The sequence below is a fragment of the Sciurus carolinensis genome, chromosome 10 (genome assembly GCF_902686445.1).
Source record: "Sciurus carolinensis chromosome 10, mSciCar1.2, whole genome shotgun sequence".
NCBI classification, from domain to species: domain Eukaryota; kingdom Metazoa; phylum Chordata; class Mammalia; order Rodentia; family Sciuridae; genus Sciurus; species Sciurus carolinensis.
The window spans coordinates 82,451,339-82,474,354 of NC_062222.1; the positions used below are offsets into that span (position 1 = coordinate 82,451,339).

Consider the following 23,016-nt stretch of genomic DNA (forward strand, 5'->3'; position numbering starts at 1 on the left):
GTTACATTACACATTCCCATCAGATGACATCCAGGGCATCAGTAGATCATCACCCTGTCCGAAAAGTTTAAGCATATTTTTTTCCCAGAGGGAATGTCTTAAAAATGATCCAGGAAAAATCCTTAACACTAAAGCAGGTTTCGGAAATTCTAAACACCACCAGAATAAAGAGAACTCGATTCTGCTTTTGAATGTGGGTCACCTGTCTTTACAAGACAAGGCTAAAATGCACGTTTAACAATTAAAGGAAGGCTACCCGCTCCTTGTGTATTCCACTTTTAGACTATCTCAATCCTACAAGGAAAAATTGGTACAATGTGTCCACAGTCATTCAGCAAAATTGAAAGAAGATTGGTAAAAACTCCACACGTGACAAAATACACAGATAAATTAAGAACAAGAACATGAGAGAGCTTCACCCATAATTCTTAGATCCCTATTTAAATAATCATGTGGGAGACAATGCAAAGTAGAATTTGGAGGATAAAAAGTCATGTAGTTTAATTTTCCTATTAAAGCTAAATTGATTAAGAAGAGACAGGTAAAATGAATCAAAGAGCCCACTCTTATCCTGTTGTTTCAAGAGGACAAGTTGTTACCTGTATGTGAGCAAAAGTCTTGTCCTGGCATGAATTTTGGACAATCCATCAGCGGGGAGAAGTCTGTCGGTGGCACACTTCCGGGAGGAGGGCCTGGGATTGGCCAGTTTCCTGGTTCTATCTTTTTCCTCATTTTATCATCCACAACTTCTACTTCTGTGCTGTCCTTCAGAGCCTCTAAAATGAGATTGAGGTTCAAGGTGAGAGCTGAACTCAGTGAAATCCAGCAATCAGGGAAATAGGCAAGAAACCTTGCTCATCCAGCTTCCTTCGAAGAAAGAAGTCATGTTCCAAGTTTTCTATACTGAAGTAATATGCAACCTGATGCTTAATATACTCTTTAAGCAATGCTTCTTCCACAGGATACACCTGTACACCTGTACCGTCGTCATAGTAATACGCCATACTGGTGTTAATTTCAGTTTGAAATGGCTGATCTGTCCTTTCACCATGTTCTCAGGAACCAGACGAATAATCAAAGTTCATTCAAGGCTTTCCTCTGCCTCGTCCTCTTCCCTGTCCTTGTCCTTTTCCTCAATCTCTGAAGGAAACTCAGATATTATGGCCCTCACTCTTCACACTGGACACTTCATCCTGATAATCTCTTTTTTTCTGTCTCACCTCCAACTTAGTGTGTCGTTTCTCCTGTTATTATGGGATGACTTATTTGCTTCAGGTTGACATCGAGAGCTGTTCCGGGATCCAGGTCCCGCCTGACTCTGGTCTTACATCATCTGAGTGCAGTGGTACCCACTTGTGTTTATTAGCTCTCTTTCCGTGACTGCTGGACTGGGCCTCATCCTCACTGACATTTTTAATAGGACCATCTAATTTTGTGTCCCAGTTTTCTTTGCTCTCACTGTTACTCCTCTTTTCAACCTTCTCTTCTTTTTCTTTTCTAATTTGTGGCTTCTTATTTCCTTGGCTGATGACACTGATATCCAGGGCTCACTAACTCTGTTGGTGTTGGCCAGTTTGCCGTATCACTGAAATCACTGGCCTTATTGGGTTTCCTCATCTTGAGATTTCCTTCTTTTATAATTTTGGGGGGAACTGAGCTCAGCTGCCCCCTCACCGGGCTGCATGCCAGTCCCTCCTGTATGTTTGACAACGGCTTTCCCCTTCTCTGTTTCTCCTTGAATGCAGAGGTAGAGAAATACCTCTTGAGCTGCAAGGGATTCCCTTAAAAATTGGGAGAGATGGAAGATCTTCATTACAAGATTTTGGAACAAAATGAAATGAAGATTTGCATATATTATTTTGGGAGGAATGCAACAAATCAGATTTCATAGGCTGAGAGTATGAATTCAGGCAGGCATTGTTACACGCATAAATTTGGAAATAGAACAGAAAACACAAACAAATACTAAAATAACTACTGATATGTACAAGAACTGAAGAAGACCCAAAGACACAGGCTTGTCTACACACAAACACACAAAGACACCCCACTGAAAAAATAATAAAACGTGAAAAATTAATTTATTTGCTTGAGATAGATACGTAAGTGTAGCTTCCTAAAGACAGAGTCCAGGCTCTTCATGACTTCTCAGAGAGAAGGGGAAGAGGCTGGTATTTAGCAAGTAGCCCCAACAATAAGGGTATGTTGGCTGCCATAGTTTCCAGTGGTCAGAGCTGTGTTGATCTTTTTCATATCACCTCATGAACTATGGAACAAATTTCCTAGACTTAAATGGTAAGTTGTATTCATTGTGCCAAATGTTCTACAATATTTTTGAAAAATGGGACTTACAGAATGACAGTTGTAGTTCCATTTATTGTAAATAATCTTAAGATTTTTATTCAGATATACCTAATACATAACTGTGTGCAACTACAGAGTTGTATCTGGATGAATACAAACCAAAATGCTGACAATTATTATCTTTAGGGAGGAGAGTTTATTTGGCAGAATACTTGTTTTTAATTTTTACTTCTATTATTTTACAAGAATGTTTACATATCGTGCACATTATTTGCATAATTTTAGCATTTTGAAAAGCAAATAAATAGCTAAATTCCTCAAAATATCACACCCAATGACAATTCCTGTCCTTATTTGATGAGCATACATACATATCACTGATTATATGTATTTGTATGCAGACATATTTAATCATCCACAAATAAAAGCATATTATGATACATTTAAAAATTGTTTTAATTAAAATTTTATTTTGGCATAATTGTAGATTCATATGTAATTGTGAGAAATGCTATAGAGAATCCCACATACATTTTATCTCATCTATCCCAATGGTAAAATCTTTTGATATTGACATCCATCTTCAGTAACAGGTCATCTCCATAGGAATCCCTCTTGTTGCATTTTGTAGACCCACATCCCTCCTACCCCAACTCCTAATTAATATGTTTGGCATTTATCTAATTTTGTTTGTCATCACACAGTACATAAAATCTTTTGGTGTTGGCATCAGTTTAATTCTCTGAAGAATTATCTATGTGGTTGTTACCTGTGTTAATGGTTCATTACTTCTTGTTGTTAAGTAGTACTCCATGGTATGAATGCACCATAGTTTCTTTAATCAATCATTGGTTGAAGGCCTGGGTTGTTTCTAGTTTTTAGTTATTACTAACAAAGCTTCCATAACCATTTGTGCATAGGTGTTTTTATGAACACCATTTCTCTGGGATAAATACCCAGTTGCTGGATTATACAGTAGTCGCATATTTTGTTTTTTAAGAAATTGCCAAACTGTCTTACAGAGTAACTGTACTCTTCTACATTATTTCTTTCTTTCTAATCTGCATACCTTTTATTTCTTTTTCTTATTTTATTGCACTAACTAGTACTTCCAGCACTTTGTTGAATGGGAATGCTAAAAGCACTTGATATTCAAGCCTTGTTCCTGATCTAAAGAATTCAGTCTTTCACCATTAGGTTTTATGTTAGCTGTAGGTTTTATATAAACTTTTTTAAGTTTAGGAAATTATCTTCTAATCCTATTTTTTTCTGGGAGGTTCTTTTTTTTCTTTTATCATGAATTGGTGTTAAATTTTGTTAAATGCTCTTTTGAATTGGTTGTTGTGGTTTCTTTCCTTCTTTAGTCTGCTAATATTGTGGATTACATTGGTGTTTCTCAGCCCTGGAACTAGCCTCAAATAAACTCCATTTATACATGGTAAACAATCTTTTTATATGTTGCTTACTTCTATTTTTTTAAAGGATTTTGGCATCTATACTAGTGAAATATATTCATGTTTAGTTTTCTTTTTCCTTCTTTAAACTATCTTTTCTTGTTTTGGTATCAGGGCAATACTGGTTTCATGAAATAAATTGAAAGGAGGGACCTTTTTCTATTTCTGGAGAGTTTTTATTTTTTTCCAGTTGCTTCTTCTCTCCATGTTTCATAAAATTCTATAATGAAACTATATGAACTTGGCAGTGACTTTTTGGGGAGAGTTTCAAAATTATTAATTCAATCTTCTTAATAGTGAGAAGAATAAGGATTAAAGTGACCTATTTCATATTGGGTGAGTTGTGGCAGTTTGTGTTTTTGATTGAGTGGGTTTTTTTGTCTAAGTTAAATTTTTTCATAGAATAAGCTCTTTTTTTTTTTTTTTTTTAAAGAATAAGCTCTTCTGTTTGAACTCAGAACGACTGCTCCAGAACACCGGTGGCCTGCTTGGAGGAGGAGCGCAGTGGGTTGCTTGGTCTAGGAGTGACTGCATCAGAGCCACAGGCGGTTGCCAGAGGAGGAGGCGAGTGGTGAGTTGATTAGACTAAAAGCGACTGCTCCTGAACACCGGTGGCCTGCCTGGAGGAGGAGTGTGGTGGGTCACTTGGTCTCAGAGCCACCGCTCCTGAACACCCGGGGGGGCTACCCCGAGGAGGAGGAGGAGGAACAGGGCAGGTCACTTGGACTCGGAGTGACTGCCTAGGGCTACGGGCGGTTGGTGGGAGGAGGAGACACGAAGTGAGTTGCTTGGACTCCTAGTGACTGCGTCGGAAACCGGGCCGCTGTCCGGAGGAGGAGGTGTGTGGCGGGTCTCTGGGTATCGGAGCTATTGTACGGGGCTCCAGGTGGCGGCTCAGAGGAGGGGCCGCATAGCCAGGCAATTAGGTGCAGAGCAGGGTCCCAGGAGCTAGGTGGCTTCTTGCTGGAAGAGCCGCACAGAGACACACCTAGGGGCGGAGCGAAGTTTCCAGGACTGCGGGCAGATTCTCTGGGAGAGGCAGCCTAAGGAGACTCGCCTGCGAAGGGTGAGGCTCCCAGGCCCAGGACGTAGGTCCGGGCCCCTGGGAACGTTGCAGAAGAAGACAGCCCAGCCCAGGCGGTAGTTGTAGATTGAGGGGAACCTCTAGGAGGGCAACTGACCAGCGAGACCTCCCCACTGGGTGAGACTTCCCTGCCGGGTGAGGTTTTCCCACAAGGACGGTAAAACCAGAGACACAGGCACAAACAGGACTTGCCTCAGCCCACGGCCTAGTTCCCCATTGGATGACCATTGGTCAACAAGTGGAGGCACCTCTGCCCACTAGCAGGGAATATACACCACCTGAGGGTCACTATCCCTAGAGAGGCAGCTTCTTCGTGGAGCTCCGCATTATCAACTTCCTCCAAGACTTCAGGCTACTGAAGAATAAGAGGGGATATACTAGCAATCTTCAGGGACATTATAAGTCGATAGAGGAAATCTGCAATATCTTAATGACCCACTGATTCCTGAACAATATGAGAAAACAAGGGAAGAAAATGCCCCAAAAAATCTAGATGTTACATTAATAAAATCCAACGACAGCATGGCAGAAAGGGAGTTCAGAATGTACATAATTAAAATGATGAGGGAAGCAAATGATGAGATGAAAGAGCAAATGCAGGCATTAAATGATCGCACCAATCAACAGTAACAGAGCAAATTCAGGAAGCAAAGGATCATTTCAATAAAGAGTTAGAGATATTGAAAAAAAACCAAACAGAAATCCTTGAAATGGAGGAAACAATAAACCAAATTAAGAACTCCATAGAAAGCATAACCAATAGGATAGAACAGCTGGAAGACAGAACTTCAGATATTGAAGACAAAATATTTAACCTTGAAAACAAAGTTGAACAAACAGAGAAGATGGTAAGAAATCATGAACAGAATCTACAAGAACTATGGGATATCATGAAAAGGCCAAATTTGAGAATTATTGGGATTGAGGAAGGCTTAGAGAAACAAACCAAAGGAATGAACAATCTATTTGAAGAAATAATATCAGAAAATTTCCCAAATCTGAAGAATGAAATGGAAAATCAAGTCCAAGAGGCTTATAGGACTCCAAATACACAAAATTACAACAGACCCAAACCAAGGCACATTATTATGAAAATACCGAACATACAAAATAAAGACAGAATTTTAAAGGCTGTGAGAGAAAAGAACCAAATTACATTCAGGGAGAAACCAATATGGATATCAGCAGATTTTTCAATCCAGACCCTAAAAGCTAGAAGGGCCTGGAACAACATTTTTCAAGCTCTGAAAGAAAATGGATGCCAACCAAGAATCTTATACCCAGCAAAACTTACCTTCAAATTTGACGATGAAATAAAATCATTCCATGATAAACAAAAGCTAAAAGAATTTACAAAAAGAAAGCCAGCATTACAGAACATTCTCAGCAAAATATTTCATGAGGAAGAGATAAAAAACAAAGAAGCAAATCAGCAAAGGGAGGAATTATCCTAAAGGAACTGTCAAATAAAGGAGGAACCAAGATGTGACAAAAATTTTAAATATGAACCAAATGACCGGGAATACAAATCATATCTCAATAATAACCCTGAATGTTAATGGCCTGAATTCATCAATCAAAAGACATAGACTGGCAGATTGGATTAAAAAGAAAGATCCAACAATATGTTGCCTGCAAGAGACTCACCTCATAGAAAGAGATACCCATAGACTAAAGGTGAAAGGATGGGGAAAAACATACCATGCACATGGACTCAGCAAAAAAGCTGGAGTATCCATCCTCATTTCAGATAATGTCGACTTCAAGCCAATGTTAGTCAGAAGGGATAAAGAAGGACATTTCATACTGCTTAAGGGAAGCATAAATCAGCAAGATATAACAATCATAAACATCTATGCCCCAAACAGTGGCTCATCCATGTATGTTAAACAAATCCTTCTCAATTTTAGAAACCAAATAGACCATAACACAATAATACTAGGTGATTTTAACACGCCTCTCTCACCACTGGACAGATCTTCCAAACAAAAATTGAACAAAGAAACCATAGATCTCAATAACACAATCAATAATTTAGACTTAACAGACATTTATAGAATATACCATCCAACCAAGAGTGAATACACTTTCTTCTCAGCAGCACATGAATCCTTCTCTAAAATAGACCATATTCTATGCCACAAAGCTAATGTCAGCAAATACAAGAAGATAGAGACACTACCTTGTATTCTATCAGATCATAATGGATTGAAGTTAGAAATAAATGAAAGAGTAAAAAACAGAAACTACTCCAACACCTGGAGATTAAACAATATGCTATTATATGATGAATGGATAACAGAAGATATTAGGAAGGAAATTAAAAAATTCTTAGAGGTAAACGAGAACAAAGAAACATCATATCAAAATCTCTGGGACACTATGAAAGCAGTACTTAGAGGAAGATTTATTTCATGGAGCGCATTTAATAAAAGAAGTAAAACTCAAAAAATAAATGACCTAACACTACAGCTCAAAGCCCTAGAAAAAGAAGAACAGACCAACACCAAAAGTAGTAGAAGACAGGAAATAGTTAAACTCAGAGCTGAAATCAATGAAATTGAAACAAAAGAAACAATACAAAAAATTGACAAAATAAATAGTTGGTTCTTCGAAAAAATAAACAAAATTGATAAACCTTTAGCCACACTAACAAAGAGAAAGAAGGAGAAAACCCAAATTACTAAAATTTGGAATGAACAAGGAAATATCACAACAGACACGACTGAAATACAAAACATAATTAGAAGCTATTTTGAAAACCTATACTCCAACAAAATAGAAAATTTCGAAGACATCAACAGGTTTCTAGAGACATATGAATTGCCTAAACTGAACGAGGAGGACATACACAATTTAAATAGACCAATTTCAAGTAATGAAATAGACGAAGTCATCAAAAGCCTACCAACAAAGAAAAGTCCAGGACCAGATGGGTTCTCAGCCGAGTTCTACAAAACCTTTAAAGAAGAGCTCATTCCAATACTTCTCAAAGTATTCCATAAAATAGAAGAGGAGGGAACCCTCCCAAACTCATTCTATGAAGCCAATATTACCCTGATACCTAAACCAGACAGAGACACATCGAGGAAAGAAAATTTCAGACCAATATCCTTAATGAACGTCGACGCAAAAATTCTCAACAAAATTTTAGCAAATCGCATACAAAAACATATTAAAAAGATAGTGCAACATGATCAAGTGGATTTCATCCCAGGGATGCAAGGTTGGTTCAACATCAGGAAATCAATAAATATAATTCACCATATCAATAGACTTAAAGTCAAGAATCACATGATTATTTCGATAGATGCAGAAAAAGCATTTGATAAAATACAGCACCCCTTCATGCTCAAAACACTAGAAAAAATAGGGATAGTGGGAACATTCCTTAACATTGTAAAGGCCATCTACGCTAAGCCCATGGCTAATATCATTCTAAACGGTGAAAAACTGAAAGCATTCCCTCTAAAAACTGGAACAAGGCAGGGATGCCCTCTTTCACCACTTCTATTCAATATCATCCTTGAAACTCTAGCCAGAGCAATTAGACAGACCAAAGAAATTAAAGGGATACGAATAGAAAAGAAGAACTCAAACTATCCCTATTTGCTGATGATATGATGGTATACTTAGAGGAACCAGGAAATTCCACCAGAAAACTTTTAGATCTCATAAGTGAATTCAGTAAAGTAGCAGGATATAAGATCAATGCACATAAATCTAAGGCATTTTTATACATAAGTGATGAATCTTCAGAAAGAGAAATTAGGAAAACTACCCCATTCACAATAGCTTCGAAAAAAAATAAAATACTTGGGAATCAATCTCACAAAAGAGGTGAAAGACCTCTACAATGAGAACTACAGAACACTAAAGAAAGAAATTAAAGAAAACCTCAGAAGATGGAAAGATCTCCCATGTTCTTGGATAGGAAGAATTAATATTGTCAAAATGGCCATACTACCAAAAGTGCTATACAGATTCAATGCAATTCCAATTAAAATCCCAATGATGTACCTTACAGAAATAGAGCAAGAAATTATGAAATTCATCTGGAAGAATAAAACACCCAGAATAGCTAAAGCAATCTTTGGCAGAAAGAGTGAAGCAGGGGGTATCACAATACCAGATCTTGAACTCTACTACAAAGCAATAGTAACAAAAATGGCATGGTATTGGTACCAAAATAGAAAGGTGGATCAATGGTACAGAATAGAGGACACAGACACAAACCCAAATAAATACAATTTTCTCATACTAGACAAAGGGGCCAAAAATATGCAATGGAGAAAAGATAGCCTCTTCAACAAATGGTGCTGGGAGAATTGGAAATCCATATGCAACAGAATGAAACTAAACCCATATCTCTCACCATGCACGAAACTAAACTCAAAATGGATTAAGGATCTCGGAATCAGACCAGAGACCTTGCATCTTATAGAAGAAAAAGTAGGTCCAGAGCTTCAACATGTCGGCTTAGGACCAGACTTCCTCAACAGGACCCCCATAGCACAAGAAATAAAAGCAAGAATTAATAACTGGGATAGATTCAAACTAAAAAGTTTTCTCTCAGCAAAGGAAACTATCAGCAATGCAAAGAAAGAGCCTACAGAGTGGGAGAAAATCTTTGCCAATCATACTTCAGATAGAGCACTAATCTCCAGAATCTATAAAGAACTCAAAAAACTCTACACCAAGAATGCAAATAATCCAATTGACAAATGGGCTAAGGAAATGAATAGACACTTCACAGAAGAAGATCTACAAGCAATCAACAAACATATGGAAAAATGTCCAACATCTCTAGTAATAAGAGAAATGCAAATCAAAACCACCCTAAGATTCCATCTCACCCCAATTAGAATGGCGATTATCAAGAATACAAGCAACAACAGGTGTTGGCGAGGATGTGGGGAGAAAGGTACACTCATACATTGCTGGTGGGGCTGCAAATTAGTGCAGCCACTCTGGAAAGCAGTGTGGAGACTCCTTAGAAAACTTGGAATGGAACCAACATTTGACCCAGCTATCCCACTCCTTGGCCTATACCCAAAGGACTTAAAATCAGCATATTACAGAGATACAGCCACATCAATGTTCATAGCTGCTCAGTTCACAATAGCCAGATTGTGGAACCAACCTAGATGCCCTTCAATTGATGAATGGATAAAGAAACTGTGGTACATATATACAATGGAATATTATTCAGCCATAAAGAATGATAAAATTATGGCATTTGCAGGCAAATGGATGAAATTGGAGAATATCATGCTAAGTGAGATAAGCCAATCTCAAAAAACCAAAGGAAGAATGATATCGCTAATAGTGGATGATGACACATAATGGGGGGGGAGGGGTTAGTGTTGGGGTTGGAGTTGGGTTTAGGGAGGGGGTAGGAATAGAGGAAGGAAGCACTGTATAGAGGGAGGGGAGGGGTGGGAGGGGTGGGGGAGAAGGGAAAAAAATGGCAGAATGAATCAAACAACATTACCCTATGTAAATTTATGATTACACAAATGGTATGCCTTTACGCCATGTACAAATAGAGAAACAACATGTATCCCATTTGTTTACAATAAAAAAAAAAGAATAAGCTCTTTATTCCATTGATTTTTTTTTCTGTTGTTTTTCTGTCTTCAACTTACTGATTTCTGCTTTTACATTTATTATTTTCCCCCTTGCTTACACTGAGTTTATTTTTTGCTCTCTTTCTGTTTTTTTGTAGTGGGAGCATATTGACTTGATACTTTCTATGCTACCGTATGTGTTTAGTGCTATAAATGTACCACTCAACAGTATGTTATTTATTTCTACCGTATGTCATTGTTACATTTTCATTTTCACTCAGTTCCTTGTCTTTTAAAAAAAATTCCCTTGAGGCTTCCTCTTTGTCCATAGTTTATTTAGACATGTGTTATTTAATTAAGTGTTTGGAGATTTTCCTGTTATATTTCTGTTATTGATTTATTTCTAGCTTGGTTCTATTGTGTTCAGAAAATATCGTATGTATTATTTCAGTTCTTCTAAATTATTGCTGTTTGTTTTATCTTCAAAAATGTAGTTTGTCTTGGTATACATTGCATGGGTTCTTAAAAGAGTATATATTCTGTTTTTTTCTATGAATGCAAAATGTAAACTTATTGATTTATGGCATTGTTGGTTCTTCTATATTTTTGCAGATTTTTCTCTCTAGTTGTTCTATCAATTATTGAGAGTTGGATGTTGAAGTTTCCATCTATAATGTGCATTTGTCTATTTATCCTTTCAGTACTATCAGGTTCATTTTTCTTCACTAATTTTTCATCTTCATAATTTTATGAATTGACATTTAGGATAACCATGTTTCTTGGTGGAAAAACCCTTTTTTCATTATGTAATGGCTCTGGTAATATTTTTCTCTAAAGTCTACTTTATTTAACATTAAGAGATCCTCTTCTGCTTTACCTTGCTTGATGTTTGCAAAGCATGTTTTTATCTACCCTTTTTATTTTAAATATGCCTATATCATCATATTTTAGGTATATTTCTTACAGACAACATTAATCCAATATTTATCCTTTAATTGATATATCTAGATCATTTACTTGCAATGTAATTACTAGACCATTAGGACTTAATTATGCAATTATATTTTTGTTTCTGTTCTTTTTTGTTTTTATTTTTCCATTTTTTGTGTGTGTTACTGGAACATTTTCTTTAGTCCAATTTTGATTTATCTATAGTGATTTTTGAGTATTTATTTAGTTTTTTAGTGGTAGCTCCAAGTTTTACTTTATACATAAAATCAGAAATAAAATTATTTTACCAGTTTAAATGAAATATAGTAACCTCATCTCCATTTGTGCCCCTTCTCTTTCCCCATTTATAATATAGTTGCTTTAAATATTCCATCTACATATATTTAGAAACATATGCTATAATTTTGCTTTAGTCAAAGAGAAGCAAAGTTAAATGTATCTATCCTTAATTTTGATTACTGTTTTTATTTCCTGGTGCTCTAAGGTTTCTTCTTTTATCTTTCCTTTATGTATACAAACTTCATTTAGTCAGTCTTCCAAGATTGGTCTGGCAGTGACAAATTCTCTTACTTTTTCTTCAACTGATAGTGTGTTGTTTTCTGTTTCATTTCTAAAGGATATTTTTGCTGGGTATAAGATTTCATTGCCAATGTTTCCCTTTAGCATGTAATAAAATATTATGTCACTGCCTTTTAGTATCCATAGTTTTTTCATGGATACTGTTTTCTCCCTAAATGTATAGGAACACTTCTCTCTCCTGGCTTTCAAGATTTATTCTGTTTATTATCAGATGTGTTTTGGCATAGATTTTCTTGGATTTGTCCTGTTTGGTTCACTCGGCTTCTTCAGTCTGTAGGTTTACATTTCTGATTACATATGAGCCATTATTTCTTCAAGAACTTTTTCAGACCTGCCTTTTTTCTCATCTCCTTCTGGAATTTTGTCAGATACTTATGGCATCTTTGTGTTGTTGGTATTGAGATATATGTATTGTTTTTTCATTTAGCTTGAGATGTTTCTCATTCTTGGTATGATGAGTAACTTTTAATTGAAAGCTAGACATTTTTATATTATGTTGTGAGACATTGTATCTTATCAAACCTCCTGCTTTTACTGGTATTTTTGATACTGCTCCAGTAGGGGAAGAGACAACATTTTGTTGTTAACGTCATGTCATATGAGGACAGAAGTTCAAATTCCTCACTTAGCTTTTTTATATACGACAAATGGTAATACACTGGATACTTCTGGGCAGACATGGGACTTACAACTTTCCCTTGGTAGCTATACTCTTTAATGTTTAGTGACCAATTATGAAAGTCTGGACTCTCCACTAGGCCTCCTCTCCTAGTACCATGGAAAACAAGTGAGAAGTGCCTCCTCACTATTGAATGGGAATGGAAATAGATTACCCACATGGTATTTACTATCATCTCAGTGGCGGGCCTTGTTACCAGTCAGCAAAGATGAAAGTCCCTGTTCCCTATTCAAACTTCTTTGCTACTTTCTTGGAGTTGGAGTGTCTCATTACATCCTCTCAAGAAAGCAGGTAGTTTAGGCTCCCCAGTCAACTTTCACTGGTATGAGTAGGGGCGGGACCTGAATTTTTTGTGTTGTGTGGTTAGAGGGGAGTACTTATTGTCAGTTATGCTCTTGTAGGGTTCTGGATTTTTCTGTTCAAAGTCTGGGATGAGGCAAAACACCATCCAGGGAGCCTCCCACTGTGTCATTTCTTGGGTTCTCATGGTCCCAGCCAATCTGCCTTCTTTCTACCATTCAGTCTTCATATGCTTGTTTTATTCATAATGTACCAGGGTGCTTAGTTGTTAGTAGGATGAATGTGGAAAAGTATATCTACTCCATCATTACAGATGCAAAATCACTAACTTTGCAACCTACTTTTTCACTCATTACTATGTCATCAAGGTCTATTTCAGTAAACATTGACTGATATATCCTTTAAATGGTTGACTATTACTCTACTGCTTGATTATTATCATAGCTTCTTTTAAACTAATCTACTACAAATATACAGTTAGTGACATAGTGAACAGTGCTGTGATGAAAATCCCCCCCCCCCCCCCCCCCCCGCCACCTCTCTCTCTCTCTCTCTCTGTCTGGTGCTGGGAATTAAACCCAGATCTTTGTGCATGCTAGTGCATTCTAGGTAGCACTCTTTCAACTGACCTGCATTCCCAACATCTGTGCTGAACACCTGTTCAAACAGTGATCCACACTCTCTTACCTGTAATTCTGAAATCTAAAAAAATATGTAAACCAAACATAGTTTATAATGTTTGGTGCAAATTCATTTTGTGGCAAAATCTAACCAGAACTCGCTTAAAACTATTTTTAGTCTTTATTTATCCCACATGGTTTGACATTTCATATGTTTGCTATAGAAATATTAATATGTTTGCTTATGGGTTACTGACCAGAATCTGCTAGGGTTGTTATGAAATGTGTGGCCTATGCATCTTATTGTTTTCCAAGATCCAAATATTCTAGTCTTGCACACCTCTCTCAGATCTTTTTAAGTTAACTTTCCAGGAAAATGATTGCTAAATTTTGGGTCAAACTGTAAAATCATACTCCTTAAAGCTTCTACTGTGTGTTCCTAACTGAAAATTGGTGTCCATCATTTCTACATATTCTCGACAACCCTGGATATTATTATGCAGTAACTGAACTTACATTTATTATTTTATAGGCTTATAAGTAGAATTCATAAATTTATATGTCAAAAATCTTGAATACAGAATAGTGTAAAAAGAAAATTCAAAAAACTCTTATAAAATCTCTTCTCAGAGGTGACAACTCAGTATTTTGTCTTATTTTATTCATCTGTACTTTTAAAATTCAAAATTAGAATCACTACCTACAGTAGCATTACGTGTACATGTATTATCATGAAGCATGACTGTAGCTATCATTGAAAAGATAGACCCACAACTTGTATAACTAATTCCTGATTGTTGGGTAAGTGCATTGTGGCCAATTTTTTTTCCTGTTGTAATTACATGTAATTACATTGTGATAAACATGAGTGTACACATTTCAAAGTGTAAGAGATAAAAAGATAGATACTTAGTCCCAGCTTGGTTTATACATCTTAAAATTGAAATGCTGCCTTTTCTGAAGGTGTTCCAGTTCACTCTAGTTAATACTGTCATTTTTCATAAAGAATGTGATCCAGAGAACAAGCACAGGGAGACTGGTTTTAGTTCCTTCTTCCCTCATTTTCCTCCCTTTCTTTTCTTTTGTCCCTCCCTCCATAAATATTTCAATACAAAATAGCTGAACAATTATTGTCATGGAGTTTAAACAAAATAAGAAGACACAGACTTTGGTTCTCACACCTCGCTTGAATTTCTTATCTTTACTTTCTTCAAATATAAAGCAGAGTTAGCTGAATTAGTAGTTATCTAAGATGATTCCCACCTCCTAAACTTTTGCTTCCCTTGCTTCAGGCTGTTGTAATGTCAGTGAGGTGATAACTGTGCTTTGATAACTGTGTTTCCCATTGCTTTGATCTATTTGCATGATTTTTAGCTGCTGTTTTTACCTTGTTTTTATTTTTATAGTCACAATTACTATTATTATTTAAATTTTCTGCAAGATTGTATTGTGTGTTAAAAATATAGGGACTGCATTATGCAGTTGTCAGGTGGTTGGGAGAGTCAGTCACCACCCGAATTTCTCAAAACACTATCCATGTACCACTATAGGGAATACGAACTCTCTTCTTACTACTTAATATGTGTGAGCCTCAGTTTCCTTATTTGTAAAACAGAGAAGGTGATCCACCTCACAGTTTCCCTTTACAAAGTGAGATAATGAGTGGGAAAGCCCTATGGTAAGTGAATGGAAGTTGAATGGGGAGCACCAGCTGAATATTGGGCAGAGGGACCTCTCACCACTAGATGGCAGGGTGGAGGTGTGCCCATCTTTGAACCAGTTGACATTAGCCCTCCTATACTTTGATGTCAGCATGTTTTTTCCCTTTTGTGATCCCATCTTTCTGGCTCTATCTCCTTAGCTTCCCAGATTTCCAGATTGGTGCTGTGAAGTTCTCCTTCTGTTAAGATGTCAAGAGAAGAATTTTTGGTTACATGTTTGCAACTGCCTGTCCTACTCTCCAACTACATTTTTGGCTACTAGCCTTGACAGTGCAGAAGGGAAGCAGGTGTCTCTGTAGAAAGGGCTTGGCTATTCTTCCTGCCAAGTCGGGAGCCAATAGCATAAAATGTTTTCACATGTATCCATGTGCCTCTTGGCCCTTTTGGTGGTCTGACATCAGAGAAGCCCTGGGAAATTGTGTCGAGGTGAAGAACACTCTATTCCCAGCACCTAGGAAGTTGTTTCACATTCCTCCTATATCACTGGTGTGTGGGTGGTTTAGTACTTTACAACAGATTCCAAAACCCTTTGTAGTGTATGTATGGTAGGGAGAATTGCGAATAAGAATTTCCACTGTTTGTTTTTTATGTGAACTCCTAATTGGAATCAATATAACCAAAGCATGAATGAGTATAATTTCTCTCTTATTTACTACTATTAGACAGACAGACACACACACGCTCATGCACGCACACGCACACTGGTACCTACAAGTCCTGGAACAGTACTAGGCTGACAAACATGCCTCAAACCAAGAGCCATCCTTCCAATAGACAATGTAGATCATCTCCTTGAGATATGATCTATGAAACAATAAGAATGACCTTCATAAAAATGTCTTCCTTTTAGTCCAACTGGGATGCTCAGACTTCCATCATTTGAGTTGGAGGCATTGTTTTTCCTCATATGCATCATAAAAATGTACATCCCATAGGTTTACATTTTTATATGAATTTGCTTTTGATTTGCTATATTACAACTGGGAACTAGATCCCAGGAAAAAAGATTTTGTTTTGATGGGGCCAGAGCATAGGATATTTCAGAGGAATAAGAGAGACCAGAGCAAGGGCATCATCCAAAATGCATCTGTATAATGTGTCTTACAAAGATATGGAAGAGTGGAGGATTAAGAGTTATCAGTTGATTAAATGAGATTATGTATATTAAGTCTTTAACCCAAAAACTGACACAAGGCAAGTATCCAATAAACATTATTACTAGCGTGTCTCACACTTTTGGATGCTGGGGCTGTAACAGGGAACAATACAGACTCGGTTCTTTCCCTTTGGGAGATAAAATTTGGTAGTAAACCACTAACCAAAATTAACAATAGAATATATGGTAAATGCCACGTCATGAGAAATTCTAGGTAGGGTGTTTGGAGAGTATGGAACAGAAATGTACAAGTAAGCATTCTGAGTGGGAGGAATTTCTAGAGAAGGTGATTTTCTATGCTGAGACCTGAATAAGGAATGAGTCAGGTGGGGAAGGGAGCAGGGGAGAATTTCAAATCCAAGGAACACATGCTTGAAATCACAGAAGTGAGACCAAGCAGGGCAAGTTTAAAGAGCTGAAAAGGAGCTTAGTTGGAGGAGGGAGTATCATTGGTATTGGATTGAGGTGAGGGTGCAAAAGTTGGCAGCAAAAAGGATAAAGGAAACTGGTGGGCTTAAAAGACATATCTTACAGTTGTTTGAGGCTGGAATTGGCTACTCCAAAGTCAGAAAAACCTTAGTCACCAGTACAAATCTGCTGACTGTTTTTGGAATGTTGATGCTGCAATCAACTTTTATTGAATTTGGGAGAAACCCGAACATTCTGATTACCACTTTCATAGTCTGAATCATACACCGCAATTGGAATGTTGCTTCTTTCCTTACTTTTCCTTTTCTCTTTCCCTCAGAAGGTCAGAGTGATACCAAGGTCTCGTTTTCATTTCTCATTGTCTAAGGTGTGGACCTGCAAGGAGCAAGCAAGGATACCTTAGTGTAGAAGGGGACACAAAGGAATATACAGGAAGCTCAAAATTGTCACAGGTTTGAAATATAATGCAATCCATCTCCCCTTCATTTCCACCATCCCCTGGGATAACCAATGTTGGTAGATTGGTGGGAATCCTTTTACATTTTCTCCAAGACCAAACACAGATAAAGATATACACATAAAGAGCCATTTCCTGGTTGTTTTTTTTAAAGGGGTTGTTCCTCATACATTAGTGTGCAACTTGCATTTTCATTTAATAATACATCATGAACCACATTCCAGTTTTAGAAATACAAACTTAAACCAAACTTTTTTATAGTCAAATGCTGATCCACAGTTTAATGTGCTATAATTTAATTAGCAATTCCACTATTGATAGACCTTCTGATTCTTCTCAGGTACGTTTTCTAAACTATGAAAATACTATAATAAATGTGCATTTAAAAAAGATATTTAGTAGTTTTTCTATAGGTTGTCATGGTGGGTGCCACAGAGTGGATTCCATGAGTCAAGTGGGCATATGTGACTTAGCAATCGATTTTGCCAGATGTCTCTGCAGAACTTTGTGGCAAATTATAATAATGTTCTGTGTTCTCAGTAAAATAGGATGCCACTGTTCTTTTTCATTTTTTCCAATCTGCTGGGTGGCAAATTGCATCACATTGCTTTAGTTTTATTTTAGACTGAAGCATATTTCATCTGCTTATTGGTTTTCTGTATATATTCTTTTGTTTATTCTCAATTCCTATACTTTGCTAACTTTTTTCTATTTAGTTATTTGCCTTTTATAATAGCTTTATAAAGTTTTAATTTGCACAAAAATTACTCCTTTTTGTTGTATGAAACTAGTTTATCCTTGACTTTTCTATTCTTCCTGGGAAATAGGATGATTTTACTGAGATGCATGATGGGTACAGGGTTATCAAACTATATGGCAGGACTGATTAACATGTACCCATTTTTCCCTGACCCTATATTTGTTTATATAAAAATAAACTCTATGGAAAACATGTACAAATAAATATTTGTAAATATGCGACAAATAAATATTTTAAAATAAATTAGTAATATGGGTTCCAACACTGGCACTCTTCTTAGGTAATGGAGAAAATATAAAGCATTTATTTTCTTCAAATTGGAAATACTTTTCTTTATAGTGATTAGCAATCTAAGTATTTGAGAGGGGAGAAAGTACTGGCTCTTTGCTTTGTGAAACTCAACTGCTTGCAATCAATTGAAACCATGAACTGGAAATCATCAGATCACAGCAGAAAAATCAATTTATTCAGTTGTATAATCAATTGCCCTAAAGTTCAGACTTTTCTGGCTTCTGAGCCTGATATAGCTTATGCTTCCTCTTTCTATAGTATACCTTGTGAGAATTGGGGTGCACAGCCAGTTGTAGTGACACACACCTGTCATCCCAGTGATTTGGGAGGCTGAGGCAGGAGGATTGAAAGTTTAAGGCCAGCCTCAACAACTTAGGGAAGTACTAAGCAACTTAGTGAGATCCTGTCTCCTCTTCCTCTTCCTCTTCCTCCTCCTCCTCGTTATCATCATAATGGGACTGGGAATATAATTCAGTAGTAAAGCATCCCTGGGTTTAATACCCAGTACCAAAAACAACAACAAACAAACAAAATTAGGGCATAAATCAGAGTTGGACTAGCAGCTAGGATTGGGGAGGTAAGAGACAACCAGGACATAAGTGGTTGATGTGAGATGGGTTTTTTTTTTTTTTTTTTCTCATGTACCTCTTAGAATATTTTGTATTTTGTAACATATGATTAATAAATTGACAGGTTCTGTCTCTCAATCATCTATATCTATTTTCTGATAAGAATAGAAGTTCTAGGCTGTAGGATCCATGAAACGTCATTTTAGGCTAGAAAATTTGTATACTGGTAAAAGCTTACCTCCATAGGAGGCAAGCAGATAACTGAGTTCAGAGTTACAACTCCTCTGGAAATAAGGATCTGCAAAATAATATGCAAATACATTTCTAAATTTCTTGGAAATTAACTGTTTCTCTTCAAAGTGTGAAATTCTTGTTGGTTGTTCTTTTTCAGCTTCCACTGTTACATCCTCTACATGATTTCCTTTTTCAGGCTTTTTTAGTCTACTTTTTTGCAGCTTAACCTTCTCTCCAGCAAAAGTTCAAAACCAAGGATTGGGGAGGGAGCAGGCAAGAAGGGCAGGAAGTTTTAGAGCAAGAGAGTAACAAAATCTCAGGGCTTTGATCTGCACTGAGGCACTGGAGTAATTCAAGATCACGTGCCTTCAAACCACCATTTTGCAGTGTTTGCCCTCTGATTCCTATATATTGTAAGTGAAATGTCTATGTGGTGATGATTTTTATTCAGCCTAACTAGGGACAGGAACCTCATAGAGTAGGGAAGGTGTCTTAGTTGGTAAGTGGCAGGTGGGCTTGTGACACTCTAGTCCCTGTGTGTGGGCTGAGATTGCCCTGTCAGGCTCCTGTGTGGCTGCTGCTTTCTGGAGACTTTCACCGCACATGATTTTTGATAGCTAAAAATCCAACTGTAGCAAATCACTGTGAGTGAGTTAATTCCCCAAATAGCTAAATACAACCTTGAAAATGATGTACCTGTGATGAAGTCTGAGAGTAAGGGATCTGGGAAGAGGGTTCCATTGGCCACTACGTGACATTAGTTGTGTTTCCAGATTCTTTAGAAATGGACCTTCATGTGTACTTCAGATGTCCATGAGGGTTCCCTGTGCCACCATCCAAGGGCACACTTTTCTGTTTGCTTCATTTTAGATCACCAGCTTCCACATGAAACCCACTCATGCCGAGTGTTCCTGAACTTTAGATGAACTCTTTCAGTGTAGGGGATACAGAAAGAGGTTATAATAAACTAATGCCTTCCTTTCATCATCCCTTGGTTCCATGAAAGCTCTATTTCTTTATTTTCCCTAAGATTGCATATGTTTATTTGTAATATATCCTGATAGAAATTTTATTTATTTTTTATTTGTTCTAATTAGTTATACATGACAGTAGGATGCATTGTAACACATCATACATATATGGGGTATAACAACTCATTCTTCTGGTTGTACGTGGTGTAGAAGCACATGGGTCATGTAATCATGTGTGTACATAGGCTAATAATGTCTGATTCATTCTACTATCCTTCCTACTCCCACACTCCCTCCAAAGTATCTCTATTTTCTCCCAACCCTTCCCCCATTGTGAATTAGCATCCACATATCAGAGAAAACATTTGGCCTTTGGTTTTTGGGGATTGCCTGATTTCACTTAGTATGATATTCTCCAACGTCATCCATTTACTTGCAAATGCCATAATTTCATCCTTCTTTAATGAGTAATATTTCATTGTGTATATATCCCACATTTTCTTTATCTATTCATCTGTTGAAGGGCATCTAGGTTGATTCCATAACTTAGCTATTGTGAATTGAGCTGCTATAAACATTGATGTGACTTGTCACTGAAACTCCTATTTCTTTTTATCTCCCCTTGCTACCTGGGTCTCAGAAGTCTCCCACTCTGACCTCCACATTTTCTTTTTTGAGGATGCCAAGTACTTTCCTTTCTTCTGGATACTGGGGAACAGCCAATACCCAGGTGAAGGATGACAATTCTCAGCTTTGACCTTCTTCAATATTACTAAGACATCCAATACCCAAACTTGTTGATCCCAGTACCCTTTACATGGCCAAAATTTACCGAGAACCCCAAAGAGTTTTTGTTTATGGGAGTAATATGTATCAATATTTACCATGTTAGAAATTAAAATTGAGAGATTTAAAAAAATATTATTTCCTTTAAAAAGATAATAATAAAGACATTACTTATACATAATATATTAATAGTACATAAATTCATGAAGATTTCCAAAACAAAAATTAGTGAAAGAGCAGCATTAATTTTTTGAATATTTCTTTAATGTTCAGTTTTATGAAAGTCAGCTTCTTCTTCATTCTGACAGATCATTTGTATTGAGTTATATAAAGAAAATTTGGGTTCACACACATATGTAGTTGGAAAAGAGGAAAACTTTTGTGACATCAACACAAATTCCAAAATAGTGAAAAAGGGTAATGGCTTTTAATCTTATTTTGAAAAATTGTGATCCCATTAACCCCCTGAAAGGATTTTAAGTATCCTCAAGGGTACCTGAATATTACCAATGTAATCAATGTTGAGAACTACTCTATCAGATCAATATTTCTCAAATTTTAATCACACACACACACACACACACACACACACTCACACACGCATTATCAGAGACTCTTACTAAAATAAAGATTTTAATTCAGTAGTCCTGAGGTGGTACCTGAAAGTTAAATGTTCCTGACAAGTTCCCAGGTGAAGATGATTCTTCCTGTAGGTGACTACATTTTGAATGTCAAGTCTCTTGACATGCACTTTTCCATATGGTAGCCATGACCTATATGGGGCTATTTTAATTTAAACTGAAAGTGATTCAAATTAAAATTAAGTGCTTAGTTCATCAGTCATCTTAGATACATTTTGAGTGCTTAAAGCCATCTGAGACTCAAACCTTTCAAACCTTTCATATTGGGCAGAAGAAACATTGATAAAGTCAATTGGACAATGCTGCTCTAGATTGTTTACGTGGAGTTAATAATATTTAACTGAAATCATTTAAATATTAACTGGAAACCACTCTTCAGAACATACATGGAGATAACTTATAAATAACTTGGCCATTTTTCTGATCAGTGCAACAAAGGCAGACAATTTAGGATTGTTTTAATGACTTGAACTCAATAGCTTCAATTTACCTGATTAATTTCTTATAAACCTCCCTAGTGCCATGTTTTTATGAGTAACATAAAGTGCCAGTACAAAGATTGGTGCATGATATTCCATTTTTATGGGAGACAGGATTCTACTTAAAAGATAAAATGATCAAGAGCACCTGATATGGAGATAGAAAAATCCCTTACTCACTGTATGTGATTTTTATATCCCAAACATGGTTTTCCATAAAACTCACAAGGAACAATTTCAGTGGAAAAAGTTCCACTGGGGAGAATAAAAGGCTATGCCTCAAAGGTTAGCAGGAGGGATAGTGTTTCTCCTGGGCTCTTGCCAGTGCAGACAGCGTGCAGAGAAGCATTCCTTGGGGTTCACTTGGGTAGTTCTTGCTCTTATGTGAGCTGGCCAAATTCCGTGTACCCCACCTGACTCGAACTGTTCCAGAGTAGGCTTTCCAAAAGCATTCCTAGTCCGCAAAATCCACAAGCTGAGACGAGTCTAGCTGGAGTGAAGAGCAAGTAAAAAAACTAACAAAAATAAGAAGAAACAGGGAGTGGTCTCTGTACTATGTGCTTTTCTTTAGAGTGTGTTCTGCCACCTTTATATTCAGAAACACAATTTACTGTATAACTGTAAAGAGTAAGTTGTGACTATAGCAGTTATTATAGCTCGTTGTTTGGGGCTATAAGAACATCTCAATACCAAAGTAAAAAGCCATTTTTGTCAACCATGAGTTTCAAAGGAGATGCGGAGCTAGATGTTTTTGAAGAAGTGGAAAATCTGGCATAATTATTGATCTCTCTTTATGTACCTAACATTATTTCATAAAGTTCTTGAGTGAGAAACCACAGAAGGCAACGAGAGAGTGTCCTGTCAGACTCAGCCACTGTGGCCAACCCCAAGAAGCAGACATCAGCTGCTCTTGTGATTTCACCCTCTGGGGTTCTTGCAGATGTTGTTCTTGTCGGTTCAGTTCTCATTGGAGAAGTTTTG

General features: G+C 36.9%; 1 pseudogene; it reads right to left on the bottom strand.

Moving 5' to 3' along the window:
- Window positions 1–579: 579 nt before the first annotated feature.
- LOC124994258 (la-related protein 1B-like) overlaps window positions 580–23,016 on the bottom strand; it is a 31,766-nt pseudogene continuing 9,329 nt past the window's right edge.